The following is a 21085-nucleotide window of genomic DNA, read 5'->3' on the forward strand; positions in this document are numbered from 1 at the left end:
AAATCTAACTATATCATGTTGAAATTGAAGAGTTAAGAAACATTTAGACAAATTAATATCATCTTTTGAGTAAGTTCAATTTTTATCCCATTTTCCATTAAAGCTTCCTTACATGTTATTTTCTTTCAGTTAAATGTATTTTTTGTACTCTCTAGATGGATTTCTATTTGTTGTGATCATGAAACCATATGCTTATCATTGATCGGACTTTTGTTTGTGTAAATATAACAATTGTATATTTTGAAGTTGTGTAGGGAAAATGCAGTGAAAAATCTTTATAAAGGTAAGGGAAGTTAGCTTTTGTGTTGTTTGATTTTAATTGTTTGAAATTTATATATCTATTGATCTGAATACATGTTGAAATTGTAAGTGTTATGGAGATTTTATTTTGATTGTAACTGGTTGATTAAATAGAATGTTTGTGCTACCTTGATTGTGTGTGTTTCTATTGATTGGATATTTGGGAGAAGATTGAATTAGAAGATCAAATTTGCACAACTAATTATTAATGGTACCTTTGAAACCATTTGGAATTTATAAAAGAAAGTAAAGAGTACCAATTAAGAATTAATTGAATAAAGTAGATATTCATATTCTCTTTTGATGCATTGGCATTGGGTGTCCTTTTGATATCATCGAACGCCACTGTGTGCAATGTTTATTTTAGTGATTTTGATGTTTCCTTATGATTCTCTTGCTATATTGGTACTATTATGATAGATAAATATATATGAATTATGAAAATGATTGTGTATTCTTTGGTTGAGTAAGAATTGTTTCTTCAATTGTGGTATTAATAATTCATCATGCGAATGTAGTAGTTCCAAGGTTGGAATTCTATTGTTGATGGTTTATGTTTGTATTAATGTAAGAATTAGGTTAAGACTATTCTAACTTTACTAAGTATTAACTTCATAGAGAGGAAGATACTTATGCTGAGAGTTGAAGAATGTCCTTATCCATGGTTTTAGCAAATCATAACTAAATTTATAGTAAGTGATTTATCCTATTATTCGGGAATATGAGAAGTGGCCATGGGATGATGAAAACCCTTGAAAAGTGAGGGTGAATAGAACATGTGTATTGTCTTGGATTTTAGTCAATAATCGAGTCCTTTTGAAATTGTATCTAATGTATGATGACTTTGAAAACCTCTGAAAGTGATATGAAACTGTTGTGATTGTTTGAGATAAATATAGTTGTTAAAATAATAAATAAATTTAATTGTATGATAAATTCCTTATTATGGTCATGGTCCCTAACTTTTAATATGTATATACATATATGTGTGTGATATTTTATTATGACCATGATGCATAATTGTACTCTAGATTTGATTTGATAAATGTGAACTACTTGCATTTTTTTTAATGATTTATATAATTAATTTCTTGTTGAATGAGTTGTAGGATTGAAATATGTGGAGGGATGATAAAAGTTGAGCTAAGGGTTGATTGTATCTTAGGTAAAAGTATTTAATTATTTTAATGTGTATACACTTTTAAAACACTTTATGCTTGTTTTTTTTTTCTTACGTAATTATCATTTGATAATACCTGAGTAGAGGAAAACACAAGTAGTAATTGTAACACGAGAGCTAAGGAAGGTCAATAAAGGTTTGAAGTAGTGGTTATCAAAGGTGATCATGTATATAATCTTTTGAAGAAATTATCAATTATGGTCACTAAAAATTGGAGCATTTTAAAATTTCTTTTATACTGTCTTTTTGAAATACAATTTGAATGGACCGTAATTTGTACTAAAATCGTGTTATAAGTATATTATGAACAATGTTTACTACTACGTAATGCTATAACAACGTAATATATTTAGAATGTTTATACCTTTTATAAATAAAAATATCTTATTTCTTTCAAATCATACCTTCACTTATTTTTCCTTTTTCTTCTGTGTTGAGTTCGATATTAAGAGTATAAATAACTTTAAAATAAATTAAAGCACTTCAAAAATTTAATAAAAATTAATTATTTAAAAAAAAATATTATTATAATTATGGAATAATAATTTTGTTTAGAGAATATAAAATGTATTTATATGACAAAACTAATTTATTTATATTTTTTTAAGTATGTTTATTATTAACAAATATTTTACGAGTTATTAATTACATTAATAAAATATAAGTAACAAAATATAATGTTTGCACAACTTCAATATGTATAAAATAAATGTTTATATATATATATATATATATATATATATATATATATATATATATATATATATATATATATATATATGACTTCTAAAAAGTAAAGTCATATATTCATACATTACTTCTTTACTTCTTTACTTCTTCACTTCTTCATTAAAACAACACGATTTCCTTTTATTTCTTTAAGTTAATTTTCAAACATTATTTATCCATCTAAAAAATATTTTTTAAATATATAATTTAAAAGATAATAATCATTGTGCTTTTAATACACGTGTTAGATAAAATCAATATTACGTGTACTATACAATTAATGACATGGTAAGTGTAACGGTGTAAAAGGACCACAACCTCTCACCAATCCACAACATGCCCCTCATAAATCATAATTGATTTGGACTCATTTATGCTTCGTACCCTTTCATATATCCGGTTATTTGTAATGTAGTGTTAACATATATTTTTAATATTTATATATTTATAAAAAAAAATTTAAAAATTATCAATATATTTTAATTATAAATTTAAATAAAATATAATACATATCATTCATGAATTTCACACATATTTAAATAATTGTATGAATGATGATTTACAAATAAATATTTTTTTTTAAATTAATTGATATATGTAATCAAAACCAATATATTAATATTTTAATTATATTTTTTTAATTTAAATTAAAGTATAGTGAGTATGAGTATCTATAAATACAAATATTATGATACATGTATCCATTTTATTAACATCATGCGAATATAAAGAATACTCGTACCCATTAACTACAAATGTTCATTTACAATATCTTACGAGTTGCACAATTTATCCGTAAAAATCTCTAATTATAAGTGGAAATATATGCATTCATATTTGTTTATTTTTATCTTACAATTATAGAAAGATAAAAAATTATTTATTCTAAATATTATTAAATATTTTTTTTATTAAATTTATAAAAATAATATATTATTAAAATATAATTGTAAAAATTTAGATACAAAATTTAGAGGATAATATATTTAATAAAGTAATTAATAAAATAATTTATATTAATAAGGATTAGATCGACCGTGAAACATGTACACTAAAAACGGTTATTAAGAGGTCATTTATAACTATATATAAAGGGGATTCCCTCTTTTGTGCCCACATTTCATAATTTCAATTTTACCCTTTACAATTTAATTATTTATTAAATTTTTAAAAATTAACGGTTACTTTTACAAGTTTTTATAAAACTATTTACTTATCTCTTTCTTATTTTTTTTCTCATACTATTTATCAACAATTATTTTTCTCATATTTCTTCCATACATTTTATTTTATTTTTATTTTGTTTATTAACTTAATAACATTACAATATCATCAATTATTAATATAATTCAAAAAAATGCGTATATACATGCGCGATAACGCCTGTGTTTAAGTTAGTTAGAAATAATATTCTTTATATATGGATGTAAATATATTTTGTATATAGTTTTTTGTTTAAAAGATATTTTTGCTTTAATTTTTTATACCTTCACTTCTTATGTATGTTTAAATAATGTGATATTGGAGAATAAATTAAAAATATTTGACAATAAATTTAAAAAATAATATATATAATTATTTTAATTTAATTGTATTACATTTTGTTGATATGTCGTTACTTATATTTTTTTCTTGACATATCTAATATCTAAGTTCTAAGTTCAAAGTTCAAATATCAATCCAAACACAATTTAATAAGTCTATCAGAAAAATTAATAGTTTTAGGTTAAAAAAGAAGTATATACATTTACATTTTAAACTTAATAATCAAAATATATTGAAATTTAAAATAAAAATAAAAATAAATTTTATTTAAAAAATAAAAATATATTTAACTCTTAAAGTTATAAACTACATCTAAAATGTTAAATATATAAAAGGTAAAATAAATAATAAATAAAAGATATGTTAATGAGAAATAAAAGATTACATGTAATAATAATTATTTGGCATTATATATGGATCCCTCACTGACACTGTTTCTGAGAATCTCGAGCTCTGCAGGCTTCTGCGTGGGCAAGATTCGTGGGTCATTGGTTGCCAATGAGTTCATGAGATTTTCTTGGGTTTAGTACCACATTTTTATATGCAGAATCAAATTATACAAAATTTTAAAATAAATAATAAATAGTATTCATAATACATCACAACATTTTTATTGATCAATAAAATTTTAAATATAATAAGTTTATTCTTTGTTATAATCTTTACTTAAAAACTACACTACCAATAATTTTGAATTGATCCTGTGTGTAAAACATTGTCAGCACAGAGATAAAATAAAACTCCATTGCATTAGGTGATCTTATTTTGCTTTCATCCAACGGACTGGAAGATAGCAGGTCGTTGTCTCTTTTAACACTGTCTCAGTCATGATGTAAGTGAGGCTAACATTATCATTAACAGAAAACTTTATTTGAAATATGCAAATTATGGTAAATTAGATCATTACTATTTTGAGATATAAGATCGATTTAGTGATAAAATAAAAAAAATAAGATAAAAGAAAATTGAGGGTTTAATTCCTTGACTAACTACTAGTAACAATTAACATTATGGATAAAAAAAATCAATAATATTTGTTATAAAAAAGGATAACTTTCATTTTATTAGCTAGTATCATAAAACGTTTGCTAAATGAAATGATTATGAGGAAGAAGAAAAGGAGTGGTTATTAATTAATGGTGCATGAAGATTCAACTAATTAATTAAGGATAGAATGCATTGCTTTATATAACCAAAGACTTTGGCTTTACTCTTAGCATTCTTCTGTCCGAACTTTATTATTCTTAGCTTTAACATTAATGGCGATTTTGATAATAATTGAGTGATAATGTGGACTTGTGGACCCTAATCTGCCTCATGTATTGAGTGGTTAGAGTTTACCTACAACCAACAAAAGGATGTGAGTCCAGGTTGTTTCCACTCTAATAACTTCTTGGTATTCATTAAGAAATTCACAAATAAATTTTTTTTATTAGGGATGTTAGAGGTGCACCATGTAAGAAAGAGAGATGTTTTTGAGTGTGTATCTTATTATACATTGAAAATGAATATTTATATACAACAGAATGATCTACAAAAGAGACGTAATCATGCTATGCATAATTTGCAGAGATTTTGACTAATATAATTATAGGAGAATCATATTTCATCAGTTTAATTAGTAAAGAATAATATATTTTCTATAAAAAAAAAAGGAAAAGTTATGCTTCTGGTCTTACATTTTCTATCAAAACTTAATCTTAGGCTATGTTTTCTAAACTGATGAAATTAGTCTTCTAATTAATTTTTTAAAATATAAGATTTTGTATCCTTATAAGGCTTTTCCATTAACAAAATTAGTGAAAGAGAAGAAATGATTCGTTAAACTGAAATAATAGGTTTAAAATTAGTTTTGACAAAAAAACAAATACAGTAATAAAAAGCATATCTTTTTTTTTTTTAAAAAAAAATCTGTTGTTAATCGTATTTCTAATACCCTACAAATAATGGTTATTATTTATAAAAATAAATTACTCTGATTTCTTTTGGAAAGACATTTGATTTATACCAAAATTAAATTCAAGACCATATGACTTAATGTAACACAGTAAAAATTAAATTATCAACTATATTATAACTTCATCAAAAGATTTATACAAAATTTTGTAATAATACAAATTACAATATATATATATATATATATATATATATATATATATATATATATATATATATATATATATATATATATATATATATATATATACGAATATGTATGTAAGGAGAGAAAAAAAAACTGTAAAATTTACAAAATTTATTTGTCTTACTTATTTAAGTGAAATATAATTGTGTGCCAAAGAAACATATTATTGAAAATATGATAGCAAATAGGAAAAGATAAAAAAGAAAGACTATTATGACTTTCGCATATCCACATAATGCAAATTTTCAAATTGCACCACCAACTCATTTTAATTGGATTGGACTGAAGATTCTTTAAGAGTGGTTTTTCACTTTCAATATATAGATACTTTTTTTTATGTCGAGATATTATTATATTGGTTGAAAAAATATGTCGAAAAATTAAAATATGGTTGTAACGTTCCATTTAACTATTAAACAAAATTAAATGAAACATTACACAAAAATAGTACTGTAGCGTAGTCCTGGGATCCTTAAGACAACTCCTACAACCTGGACACACCATGATGCCAACGGGAAACCAGATACAAGTTTAACAAAAGAGAGTAGAGTATTAAAGCATAAAACAATACATGGACCATAGCCCTAAAGAAACCATGAAGAAAATAAAATCCAGCCCAGATGGCTAAGCAGCGGAATTGCCATTTCCTTGCTGATCACGAGAACCTCGCCTATCTGCTCCCATCAATCAAATTGATGATCATCGCAAGAAAGAAGAGCCACATACAAGACAACCATACAACAAACCGAGTAAGCTAGAGCCAACAACATTTTTATCATACAATCGAATATATTTTCACCATTCAATATCCATACAACAACCAAGCATATTATGACTCTCAATCAATACACTACGACTCGACTCATCCGGATACGTATAACCTGGTCGGATTCAGCAGTTGCTTGCACTTGTGGTGGATACCTCTGCTCACCCCCGAGTTGCTCACCCCCGAGTTATGTGTCACAAGTGTTACAATGAATCCGTTTTCCCTCACCACATGGTTAGCCCTTAATGAATTTCAGGCCTCATGCTACTTTCACCACAAGAGTCAGTCCGCTCTAGATGAGACTAACCGACCCCTTAGAGCGTCAGGATACAACCTTACCTTGAAACCTTACCTAGTTATACAGATGGGGCACCACCATAGACACCCACTAGCAAGGGCCATGGAATTACGTCCCGACCACTGAAGCGCAACCCCAGAAGTCTCACCTAGAGGCTCCAAGGAATTACACACTGACACGAACCCAACAATCATAAATCCACAATGAGAGAATACCAATCATGCTTACAAATTCCATGTCAACCTCTAAAAATATAATACCTCATTCGTACCACATGTTGAATCCATACCACTGATCATTACCACCCCATGAGTATAAGGCCTCATCTCATATCATTACCATGTCTCGTAAATTCCAACTCACTCATTAATTTCACATGCCAAGTTTCCATGATATCCATCATACATTTCATGAATTTTGTCACACATACATGGCAGTCCATTATATATATATATATATATATATATATATATATATATATATATGTATGTATGTATGTATATGTATATCTCAACCTAGCAAGCATACCCAAACCATTACCAATCATACAAAGGCAACCAAGTAACCAAACCACATATTGTCTCGCCCAGCCCCTCGCTCAGGCGAGACAGTCTCGCTTAAGCGAGTCCCCCTTTCGCCTAGGCGAGGGCTCAAAACAGGAACAGAAAACAACGTGGGATCTCGCTTAGGCGAGACCCCTTTCGCCTGGGCGAGTTGTTTGCTCGCTCAAAATAATGAGTTGGCCGCCTGGGTGACCTTTGGCGAAAAAGGCTTGGGCGAGCCTCCGCTAGACTCGCTTAGGCGAGTCCGACTCGCCTGGGCGAGATTATCAGTTTTTGCCATAGCCTCACCTGTAACAGATGTATCATTCAACCCAGCCAATCACACAAAGCATCTCACATACCAAGAACAATGATTATTCCATACAAACAATTCACAAGCTCAAGAACAGGCATAAAAACACAACTTAGACTCAAACCCTAACTTCCCGTTCCTCGAAAAAGCTTAGTAGAGATCTTGGCGACACGACCACGGGCACAACAGCTCTAAGGACGAACTATAGGGGTGGAGTAGCAAGCTCTCTTAGCTCAACGTGGCAGTGAAACAAACCCTGGCAGAGGGGTTGACGGCTGCAGTCCTAAGTTCTGCGAAAATGAGTGAAAAGTGAGGCTTAGGGCAACGGTTTTATCTACTGGGTCAGCCTTTAGGCCCACTTACAAGAACAGCCCCTTAAAATATAGGGCAGGGAGAAATGGAAATATTTTTAATGGGCCTTATAGTGGTGGTATAATTAAAATTTATAAAAAAGATATTACATTGGTTAGAAAAATAATAAATCTAAAATATAAACTCAATTATATATTACATTATATATTGATCGATGCAATATGTAATAAAGATTACATAATGTGATATAATCAATTGTTTCAAACTCTCGTTTTTCATTCTTCCTAAAGTGTCACATATAAGAGAAATATATATGAAATGAAAATATTAATAAATGTTTCAAATTTGGAAAGACATAAATAAACAAACTTAATATCAATCTTTTAATCCATATTGCAAAAATGAAAAAAAGAAACAAATTAAACACGAAGGGTGGAAATGAAGACAAAGTGAGGTCGAAACAAAAACAAAAATAGAAGAGTTGAGATTTATAATTTTTACACTGCACAAATAGAAAGCGAACGTGCATGAAGATTTACTGATGACCAAGAAATGCTGCAAAGGCTCCAACAGTAATGAAACATAACTATAATCTTAAAATGGTTTATTATACTACTTAAAATATTTGATAATAGTTTATCAGGTATTACAAATATATTGTAACCTTAAAGTACTCGTTAAAGAATTAAAAAAATAACAAAATTATTTTTTCACACGTTTATTTATAATATTTATTATATTTAAATATCTAGAGTGGAAAATATTAATCAATATCCTTTCCCCAAAAAAAAATTAGGGTTTATAAAGTAGGAGAAGAAGGTGTTGGAAATTTCTAGGAAATATGTGGGATCATATAATATATTTACATTATCAATTATTCTCGTTGATCGAGTCTATTTGTCAATCAATTTTATAATTGTTGCATAAATTTTGATACTGTAATCTCATATAATTGACAATGACAACTATCCTATAATAGAGAAAGAATTTTATAAATTTTATAGTGTTATGTGTTTTTGGTAATCAAATTTGTTCTCTTCTACAGTATACTATACATGAAAGTTTAGAGGATGAGAGTTTAAAACGAAAAGCACATAAAAGGATTCTCGTGATATGGCAATGCTCGAAGGTTAGTCTTTATTCCTTTCTCCGCATTAGTTTTACATATGGTATCAAAGAAAAGTTAAATAGCTTTGTCTGGCTTGTTTTTTGAATATGTCGTCTTTTGGATTCTTTACTTGTGTTCTTCTTGTGTTTGATGTCAAACATAATATTATTGACTGACGTTGGAAGTGTCACTATTGATGAGTAAGGTTAACCCACTGATTGACTTTGTGGTTATGAGTACAAAAAATCTCGGAGCATCATCTTACAACTCTATGAGGCTTTGGCATTTGATACAATTTTATTTTTGGATAGTGGATGTGCGAGAGAGGTTGACGATGAATTAAGAATGCGTCCTTGACGTTGTTAAAATAATGAGGAGTATATAATTTTATTTTATATCTATATTTTAACATAAAATATTTTATGGTGTGATGGTTAAGTAATGTTTTCTGTTTGAATTACTATATAAGCTCATTAAGGATTGACATATGTAATGATAGATCTTGATCATAAATTTTGAAGGGCCAAAATAATATACTCAAATTTTATATATTTAATTATTGTTACTAATATAACAAAAATATATATAATATTAATTTAGTATTAAAATCTCCTTGTATGTTTTTTCTTCAAAAAATAATAGTTGAAGTTGTATTTGATATGAAACCATTTTAAATAAGCTTTTCTAATTTCTTCTTTATCCATGGATATTCCCATATTTGAGAAATTTTTCTTATATTAAATTCCAAAAAATTAATATAAAACTTTCCGCTTGTAATGTAAAATAATTAATATGAAACTTTTCGCTTAATGTTAAATAATCTTAAGGAATGGTTCTCTAATTCAACAATTGAATTCTTAGTATCATGCTTGAAGATGAGAAGAAGTAAATTTGTATTGTTTTCATCTCCAAATACATCTTCCCTTTGATCATTTAAAAAAAAATGAATCTATTATTTTATTTTTTATCAATATACCTATTTTTAAAAAATTAAGATGGAAAGTTAATTTATCAAAATCTTAAAAAAAAAATCAAGAGACGTAATTATTAAAAAATTATGATAATAATGGTTATGAAAAAACATATAGTACATAACTTTTTTTTATATTCATAAAAAAATAAATATACACAAAACTCATAAGATGGAAAAAAAAACTAAATATTAAACTAATATTTTCCTATTAAGATGAGAAAGAGTTACCTTCAGTTACCTTTTTTTTATCTTAAAAGAGAACGAATGAGAACGAAAAGTCAAGAGAATGAATTTATGTCTAACTTTCTATTTCTTTTCTAAAATAAAATACAGAAGAAGAGATGCAAGAGTGTAAATGTATACAATACTGGATAACTTAAAATGAGAGAACAAAAATCCCAATAAATTTTATTATTCTTTGTTATATTTAATTTTTTATTTTACTATTTATTAACATTAAATATTATATTTTATGAAAATAATAAAAATAAATCTAAAAAATTTTATTTTATTTTTTTAAAAATTTAAAATTCTTGGGGGCCATGGCCCCTCTACAGACCTCATCAATCACAACACCTTCAACGCCGATTATATTAGGTTCGACATCAAACACAGGAAAAACAAGGCAAAAGTATTTAACTTTGTTCTTGTTCTGATATCAAATGTAAAACTAATGCGAAAAAAAAAGACTAATCTTTCGTCATTACCACTATCACGAGAATTCTTTAATGTATTTTTTTTTTTTTGTTTCAAAGCCCTCTCTAAACTTGTTGATGGTATAATAAATTGTTGTTAATTATATGAGATTATAGTATCAAAATTTATGCTACAATTATAAAATTGATTGACAAATTGTTGGAATAATAAGTGTGAGTTAAAATTCTCATATTGGATAAGATAGACAAAGTTAAACACTATATAAGATTAGAAGTTCATAACCCATTGTCTTAATTTGTACGTTTAATATTTTTAAATAATAAGACCAATTTAATTGATAAAATTATTTATTCTATTATATATTATTATAAACACTTGTTAAAAAAATAAAAAGTAATCCATAATATTTACAAATAAATAAATAAAAACATATTTTGGGGTTGCATTGGATCCTACTACAACGGCCATAGGAAGATGGTGTACGTGGTTGCATCATTTAACGCAAAACGTAATAACTGCCACCATATTTCAGTTCTGCTCTCTGCAGTGAGGACTCGGACTCAGACGACTCAGAAGCTTAGGGCCCATGTTCCCACGGAAGAGTGGCCCAGAAGCTTAGGAAAAAATTTGTTCTGTTTAAAAGATAAGTAAAATTACTATTTTTATCTTTTAATTATAATTTTATTTATTTACAATTCTTTATATCTTATAATTAAATATATGAACGACTATATAAATTTCTTAAAAAATATTACTGAAAAGATTTAGAAAATTATTGATACTCTTTACATGAAGTAATTTGTTTTCTTTTTCAAGACACAAACACCTAAAGATAGAAAATAGATAAGTACAATAATGTTTGTTTTCGATATAGACACGAATGTGTCCTTTATTGGCAAAATCATTTCAATATGTGGTTACTTAACATGTCTCTCCTTATTAATGCTCTTGACTTCAATGTCTTGGTATCTCTTAGAGCTAGGTTGACAAATAATTGACCTTCAAAATTCTCAAGTTTCGTTTTTAGAGGATTAAACATATTATGCAAAGATATCCTTCAATTTTTTACGCATTCTTCAAACTACAATTTTGCACCTTTAAGCTGAGATGTTCAAAGTACTCGTCTCCTCAAGGTCGAGAGGGGAGTGTGCGTAAAGAAGACACTTTAACACTCAAATAAACCAAGTGTGTCAGATAATATTAAATGCATAATAATGGAACGAAATTAAGTTACCTCATGCATTGTGCTCTTTATACCATGTTTATTGTAACATCCAAAGATAAAGTAAAATTATATATATTTCTACTTTTAAACCTGTTTATTTAAAAAAAAAAAGAAAAAAAAAACAACTGACAGTAAGGTTTTTAAATCTGCAAAATTCTATGGGAGCTAAATTACTATGTTGATTTTGAAATTCTTGTAGCACAAGCACAAGTAAAGAATATTTAGTTATGTCGCATTCACAGTGCCCGTAACATCTAAAGATAAAGAAAAAAATTATATATATATATATATATATATATATATATTATTATGAATAATAATATATCTATAATTATAAGTAAATAAAGCAATTATAATTATAGATGATTAATTAACTAATACTATATATATATACTACACGTCTAATAATAGGCACCAATTATTTTAAAGTTTCTACTGATTATCAAGAATTAACATTCTATATGTATATATATAAAATTTTACATAATTATTAATTGGTACTGTTATTAAAAAAGAAAAAAAACAAATGAGCGATAAGGTTGCACAACAACTCTTATCTGTTCTGATGTAGCATTTAATGCAGAAAAAAAAATCAGTAACCAAGCATTCAAAGGCAATCAAACGGGAATAGTATTTACAAACCTAGTTAAAACTAAACTATATGTAATCATTACATTGAGACATATAAATAGGGGTGAGAGGTAAATGGGTGAAAGTGTGAAAGTAGTGAAACGTGATAAAGGAAACAGAGAGTGTTAGTGAGGTGAATCAAGGTTATTAAGAAATAGGAGGTGGAAGTGCGACAGAGAAAAAAATAATATATATATATCATCAAAGCTTCAGTACAACCTTGGTATATTTTCCACAATAATTAAGGTAAGGGAAGGAGACATCTATCATTTTATCTTTTTACTATGATTATTTTTAGTTGTTCATAATTATTTTTATCTTTGGTGAGGTGTCCCTAACCTCATTCTAATTTATATTTAGTTCCCAATCCTATTTATTTATTTATATTCATCGCCAGTTATGCACTGGTCCTATTTATTCAATTTATATTTACTTTCATTTACTTATTTATATTTATCTCTAGTTACGTATTGACCCTTTTTATTCATTTATATCGATTTTAATTATTCATAGATCCTATCTATTTATTTATATAATTATATGATTTAATATTGAAATAAAATTTATTATAAATAAAGATTTGATTATTGTAGTTGGAGGTATGACCTTGGGGATTTAAACGAGTTAGTATTACTCAAGATGATATGTTCTTGAGTTACTTTGTTGGCCATGAGCTCATTTATCCTGACTAGTCACTACAAAATTAATCAATATCTTTATAAAAGTATAATAAAAATTCAGTTTCATGGATTTGGGAGAATTTTTATTTCATTTTATTTTATTATGATATGTTTTTTTTTGTGATATTTGTCTCACTTCCCTATTTCTTTTTGATTGTGTGCGAAAAACAAAATTTTATCATTATCATAGATGGCTGCTCCGAACATGCCTGATCCCTTCTTCGCCGACATTGTGGCTGTTTTTCCGGGAAATGCATGGCAAACCAATGTAGTGAATAATTTTGTAACATTTCAGGGAACGGGAAACTCTACCATTACTTTTCTCTCTGCTCCGAATGCACCGATTGTCATCGAAGGACAAATCGGAGTTACCTTTTATTTACCCCCAACAGTCCAAGTGAATCCTATCCATAACCTTTTCCCTCCACCTGTTTGATAAACCGTATATGAGGGGGAAACTGTAAATAAATAATCCTTCTTCCTCTTCTAGTGTAGGAAATATAAAATGTACTAAACAATGTGGATATAGGAAGTATATAGCATTGTAAATATATATATAAATGTGAATATTTTAAATGTAATTATATATTAGTGTATAAATTATTGCCTCTAAATTCTTATAAGTATACTGTAATAAATAAATAAATAGAATTTTTTTTTCGTCACATTTATGGTTTTTACTTGGATGAGCCTGGTCAACGAGACTAATTACTTGATTAATTTTGCCTAATATGTTTTGACTTTTGCATTAACTTAATCTTATTTTGTCTATGTTAAAGACTGGTAGGTATGATATCGTTTTAATCGGACATACTTAGGTCGAGTACATCTCAATTTGAGTGGCCAAGATGTTCCTAGACGTACATAGTATTGTAGTCCCTCAAACTTGACATGATATATGTTAGAGTCTTTATTTTACCGCCATGATTCCAGTCTTAAGTTGGTCGGTATGTGCAAAGAAAATTTATATTTTGTTCCTGCAGAGGGACAAATAAGATAAGTTAGGCACGAGCGTCACCTTACTATGTAGTCCGCTATCTCCTTAGTTGGCCTCTTCCCATTCGATACATGCCGGCTTGAACCCAGGAGGGGTTACCTACAGAAGAATCTCCGAAGCTCAAGTAAGTCAAAGCTCTCAAGAGTCAAATCAGCAATTAATGAATGCGTACCTTTAAATGATGGGGTCCACGTGTATTGACATTAATGACGTTTGACCATTTCATGGGCTGGGCCTTGACTTGGGCTCTAGCTTGGGCCCCAGCTTGGGCCATGAGTGGGCCTGGTCCTAAAGCAGTTTCCAGAGGTGTATTGAAGTGGGTTAGCCTTCTAGGCAAGTAGTCGGTTTTGGCCGGCTACCTGTCTAGATGGCTAGTGCTGGTTGTGTCCGGGTGCTGGATGGTATGTGGTTTTAACGTGTGTACTTATTTACTTGATTGAGCTTGGCTAGGTACAGTACATATTTCTTTAGCTATCTCACACTATAGGTATAAGGACATTGATAAGAAACAAAAGAACATTAGGTATATTAAAAAAGGATATGAAGGTTCACCTTAATCCCATGAATTTGAAACTTGTTGAATTCAACCATTAAACCAATTGAAAACTATTGTTGCATTTGTGAGGGTCCACAAAATGGTGAAGCAAGTAAAACATTCAATTTAGATCTCTAAAAAGAATGCCTCAAATTTTTTTTAGTATTAATATTACTGCATTAAATTCGTTATAAATTTATGTTTAAGAGAGAAAAAATTTAATTAAATTATTATCAGTGTCTATTAATTTTTATTGGTATTAAAAATAATATTTAATGAGTTAAAACCTTTTTTCAACAAATTATAATTTTGTTTAGGAAAAAGGGAATAATTATTTATCTTTATTCTCTCATAGTCCATTTTGATTTCTATTTTCTTATTTGATCTCTATGTGACTTCTCATTTCATTCTTTTTTTCTTACTTTCTTATATTTTAGAGTTTTTCTTTTGAGAGTTTTGGCAGATTTCGTTCATTGAATCTCATGTTGTCTGTGTGTATCACTGTTTTTATCCTTGTTAGTATGTTTTTCCAATGTGTTACTTTTTTATTTTATTTGACGAACTTGTATTAGGATCAAAAATGTATTTTTTTGATTGGTTTTTGTTTTTTGGTACTTTTCTATTTGTGAGTTTTAAAGAAGTTTTTTTTTTTCATATATGAATTGTTTAAACTAGAAGGAGTTTCTCAAAGTTAAAAATAATAATAAAAACTTATTGAAGATCAACAATATCTCCACAAATATTAAACATATTAACCTTATTATTTATTGAAAAATAAATATTAAACGAAATTATTTATAACAATTTAATTGATAATTTTACATGAAAAAAGCTTGAAAAATAAAGTTTAAATAGAAAGCTTCCTTCTTAAGTTTTCTTTACCCTTAAACTTCCTTTTAGATTGTTGAATATGGGTTTAAGAAGTTTAACCGTATTTTAAAATTTCCTCTCATGTGACCATTACTAAATGTTGCGTGCTTTCATTTAATAATGAAAATATGAAGTTAAAATTATTATTGTCTTGAAATAAACATATGTTTTATTTAGAATTGATTCATGGACATCAAATAAAAATGTGAATTATATGAGTGTGATAGTTCATTTTATTGATAAGTTGTGTTATGTTTTTATTTTTATCTATTGAATTAGTTTGAATAAACTTGTTATGATTTGATTTGTTGACTTATTTGAACTCTTGAATTTATATTTGTAAATATCGTATTTTTTAATTAGGTTGATGTTTCAAAATTAAAACTTTTTTAAAAAATTGAAAAGAGATAAAAATTTTCATATCTAAATTTAATTGGCATAACCCAATCAATTTGCTCAAAAGTGGATTAAGTTGAATTGAGTTTTACATTAAAAAAATTAAAATAAAAACACAACCTGACATGATATTTCTTTAGTGGATTGAGCAATAAAATTTCCTAAACCGCCCATAACTCAATTTATAAACAACCCAAGTATAATATTGAAAAGTAGTTGGTTGGGTTGATTATACTGGATTGGTACTAATATGTTGATATTAAGTTATGGGTAACTTAAGGATTTTTTTTTTCTTTTTACTTTGTTAACTTTCTCAACTACATAGTCCAAGCCCATGTTAGGGAGGTGATGTTCGAAAGAGTTTAAGTTTTATGTAGGTGAGGAGCCTCTCGATGGGTTGAGAGTTTAAAAATTTAAGAACACATTTTTCTCTTAAGTTGAAACACTGTATGCAAGTGAATTTCGCCATACATATCTCATATCTTCGTAACACAATAATCAATATCTTATAATGTCTTTATTAATCTTTTAATTATTTTTCTATTCTATTACTTCAAATACAAGAGTGTTCTAGCTAGTGGTTGATTACTAATATTGGATAGTTAGGAACAATCATCCCGCGTTTATGAGATAATGTTCATTTTAGAACGTGAAACTCTATTACGGTTTTGTTCTTAAAAGACGTCTTAAAGAATGGAGGGAGGAAGGAATACATAAACAACACCTAACCTCAACTCCTAAGCTGTGAGACTTATTGAGTATACCAGAATAAGCCCCCCAGTCGAGGACAAGTGGAGTTGTCAGTCCCCATAGACAGTGCCAATGTTCCAACCCAACCAAAGTTTGTCCGACAACATTGTTAGGAACAATCACTGCGTTCCGTCACAATTTTGTCCTTAAAAGATACCTCAGATGGTGACTATACCAGAATATTATTGATATAACCAATATATATATATATATATATATATATATATATATATATATTAATATAAATAAAATTAAAAGGAAATCACATTTATCTAATATATTATTTTATGTTTTTTCAAATTATCGAATCCATTCATAATTAAATCAAAACTAAATTTTCATCTATCTCTTTTTTAATGTAAATAATCATATTATATTGTATTGTATGCATGAAATTTATCTCCATTTCATTTTGAAATCTTGTTTTTGTAATACATTACAAAATGGATATTTTAGTTAAAGTAAAATATATTTCTTATTAAGTTTGAAATTTTAAACTAACTTTTTCTATATAATATTGGTAAATTAGTAACAAAATTGTTAAATAATAACAAGTGACTAAGTAAGTAAATAATTCATGATAAATATTATAATCTATCTTTATGTTTTCAAATTTAATAATGGTTTGACTTGTATCTATAAGAAAGTAATTTCTTGAATATTCATATTTTAAAACAATAAAAATATATTATTATATATTAATTAACAATGTGTGAAACTTTTTTGGGCCTAAGTGTTGTATTTATATAATTTTACTATATAAAATTATTATTCTCTATTTTATTATTATTATTATTGTGGATTAATATTAATCAATAAATTATATTATTTGTTAGTATCAATTATATTACAAATTGTTATTAATTTATGAATAATACGTAATTATTGGGTTTCTGATGAATGATCCATGATGGATTGGATAACGGTCTATGATGAACTTGTTCAATAACCTGTTGATAGGTCTATGGTTTATGCTCATAAAAATATAAAACTGATATCCTATTAATAATTTTTTTAAGACAATGAAATAAGACGCTAGATACGTGCGTTTGGACATTCAGTCTTTTCCGCATACCCTACTAAGAAGAGAGCAATATTCTCACTCTCTCACACGAAATGATATTATTCTTTCATCTACATTATTCTTAAAGTCTAATCATGCACGTTTTCACATCATGCTCTTTGAGTATTGAAAACTGTTAAATTAATTTAGGATTTATTACTCTTTTATGATTGATCTTTACTTCATGATCTAACACTAAGACCTTTTACACACAAACTAAGATCTAAGTTCATAAATTACATATCATATATAAAAGTATTTCTAAGCAAATGTATAAGTTTTTATATAAGTTAACATGTTTATCTATAAACTTAGAGGCTAAAATTGTTTAACATGTAACCTGAACATGTTAACAAAGTTAAATTTAAAATGAACTATATTAGATTTCAAAGCTACAAATCAAACAAGTTAACATAGTAATTATAAGTTAGATGTGATGAAAGGAAAGAGAAAGTTAAAACATGGATAAAGAAAACAATTTATGTCAAAAAAAAATTTTATAGTCGAAATTTTAAATTAATCGTAAGCCCAATTAGTTTAATAAATTATAATTCAACTTTTTCATAGAACCTAAGAGTGATACTTAAATTGATTGTTCAAACGATAAAAAAAAATTAGTATAGAGATATTAAGGGTTTAGGTTATGTTAAGATATGTCAAATATTCTATTAGCAAATATTATTTAATCAAATATTGCATTAACTATAATTTAGGCATTATTATCAGAGTCAAACACTGACATCCTCTACATTATAGGAAACGGTGCTTCTTTATTTGAATATTTCTGATGGCTCCTTTCGATCAAAATCAATAGGAGAAACTTGATTTTGGGACTTCCGCTGCTATCCAAATGCAAGAAGCTATTCCCAAGAGTCATAGTTTTATTGTTGCCGGATTTGTGACCAAGTCAGGTATATCTAACTTTGCTCTTAATCTGTTGTTACTAGGGGTGCTGATTGGATAATTGATTCAGGTGCTACTGATCATATGACTTGTGATCCACATAAATTTATTAATTTTTCTACTAATTGTTCTAAAACTGCTATTATTAATCTCAATGGGATCTCATCTCCTATTGAAGGTGTATGTACTATATTCCCCTTTCCCTCCTTATCAATCTCTGATATTTTATTTGTTCCTACATTGAATTGTAATCTTCTCTTTGTCAACAAGTTAACCAAATCACATTCTTGTGTTGCCTTATTTTATCCAACCCATTGTTTGTTTTTTCTAGAACATCCATTCCAAGGAGAAGATTGACAGTGGTAGAGAGAGAGAAAGACTGTATTATCTTGAAAATGTCTCACAACAAATCCATAAAGGAAGGTTGACTTGTCTTGCGAATGAACACATACACGATAAAAACAAAAAGGAAATTTGGTTATGGCATAGAAGAATGGGACATCCCTTTTTTGGTTATCTAAAAAAATTATTTCCATCACTATTTCATAAATGCAATATTTCTGATTTTATTTGTGTGAAACTTGTGTAATGGTAAGAAGTCATCGTGTTGTGTTTCCTTTAAGCAATCAAAAAAACAGATTTTCCTTTTTCATTGATCCACACAGATGTTTGGGGCCCTGCTCCACAATCTACACATAATGGGAAAAAATGGTTTATCAGTTTTGTTGATGATTGTACTCGGGTAACTTGGGTGTATTTGCTTAAACATAAAAGTGATGTGTGTAATGTGTTTCGTTCCTTTCATTATATGATAATTACTCAATTTAATACACACATTAAGGTTATTCGATCAGACAATGGAGGGTAATATTTTAAGACTGAATTAATCGAGTTCATGAACTCCAAAGGCATCTTACATCAAACTACATGTCCTTATTCACCACAACAAAATGGGGTGGTTGAGAGAAAAAATAGACATATGTTAGAGGTGACAAGATCACTTTTGGTAGATGGTAATGTCCCATCTTATTTATGGGGTGAGGCTGTGAGATCTACAATTTATTTGATTATTCAAACACCTTCTAGTGTGCTTAACTTTCGAAGGCCTTTAAATGTGTTGTTTGATCATTGTATCCTTCCTTCCATAGTCTCTTTACGGCCTCATATTTTTGGATGTGTTATATATGTTTACTTACACCCACATCAACCTACAAACGTACAAAACTTGAAGAACGAGTTTTAAAATGTGTTTTTGTTGGGTATGGATCAACTCAAAAAGGCTATTGTGCTTACCATCCACCATCAAAGAAATTTTATATCTTTATGAATGTGACATTTAATGAGCATAATTTTTCTTATGTTGATTCTACAACATAATTCCCAGATATAAAATTATATGTAAAGATAAATTATTGTGTGAGGATCATTCTGCAGGAAGTGAGCCAATCCTAAATATGAAAACTTCTCCTTTAGATAATATAGTGTCTTCTGATCCTAACCAATTGGTTCAATCTTCTCCACAGGTTTGACTTGACTCTTAAGAGGTACCTTCTGATCCTATCTCTGATAATACTAATGTAGTTGAAACTAATCATGAAATTGTTTCTCTTGATCCTACCCTTGATAATACTAATTTAGATGAAACCGATCATGAAATTGATTGTCTGCATGAGACCACCAACACACCAAACATTGAGTCGTCTACTACTGTCCAGTATAATCTTCCACCCCCCGTTCTAACCGTGGTCAACCTCCAGCTAAATATGAACCAGACCTCCAAGCCAAAGTTAAATATCCCATTAGTAAATATGCATAATTTGTATCTCAATTATCTTCAATTTCTATTCCTATTAATATACAGGAAGCTTTGGCAGATCCTAGATAGACCAAAGCCATGGTTGATGAGATGGCAACTTTAGAAAAAAATGACACTTGGGATCTTGTGTCCTTACCAAGAGGAAAGAAGACTGTGGGCTGCAAATGGGTATTTACAATTAAGCATAGAGCTGATGGAACTATTGAGAGGTACAAAGCACAAATTGTGGCTAAAGGTTACACTCAATCTTATGGTGTAAATTACCAAGAAACGTTCACACCAATAGCCAAACTTAATACTGTGAGAATACTTCTGTCACTAGCAGCAAACGAAGATTGACCTCTTCTAAAATTT

The sequence above is a fragment of the Vigna unguiculata genome, chromosome 3 (assembly GCF_037176805.1).
Source record: "Vigna unguiculata cultivar grain cowpea cultivar isolate G323 ecotype 2 chromosome 3, ASM3717680v1, whole genome shotgun sequence".
Lineage (NCBI taxonomy): Eukaryota > Viridiplantae > Streptophyta > Magnoliopsida > Fabales > Fabaceae > Vigna > Vigna unguiculata.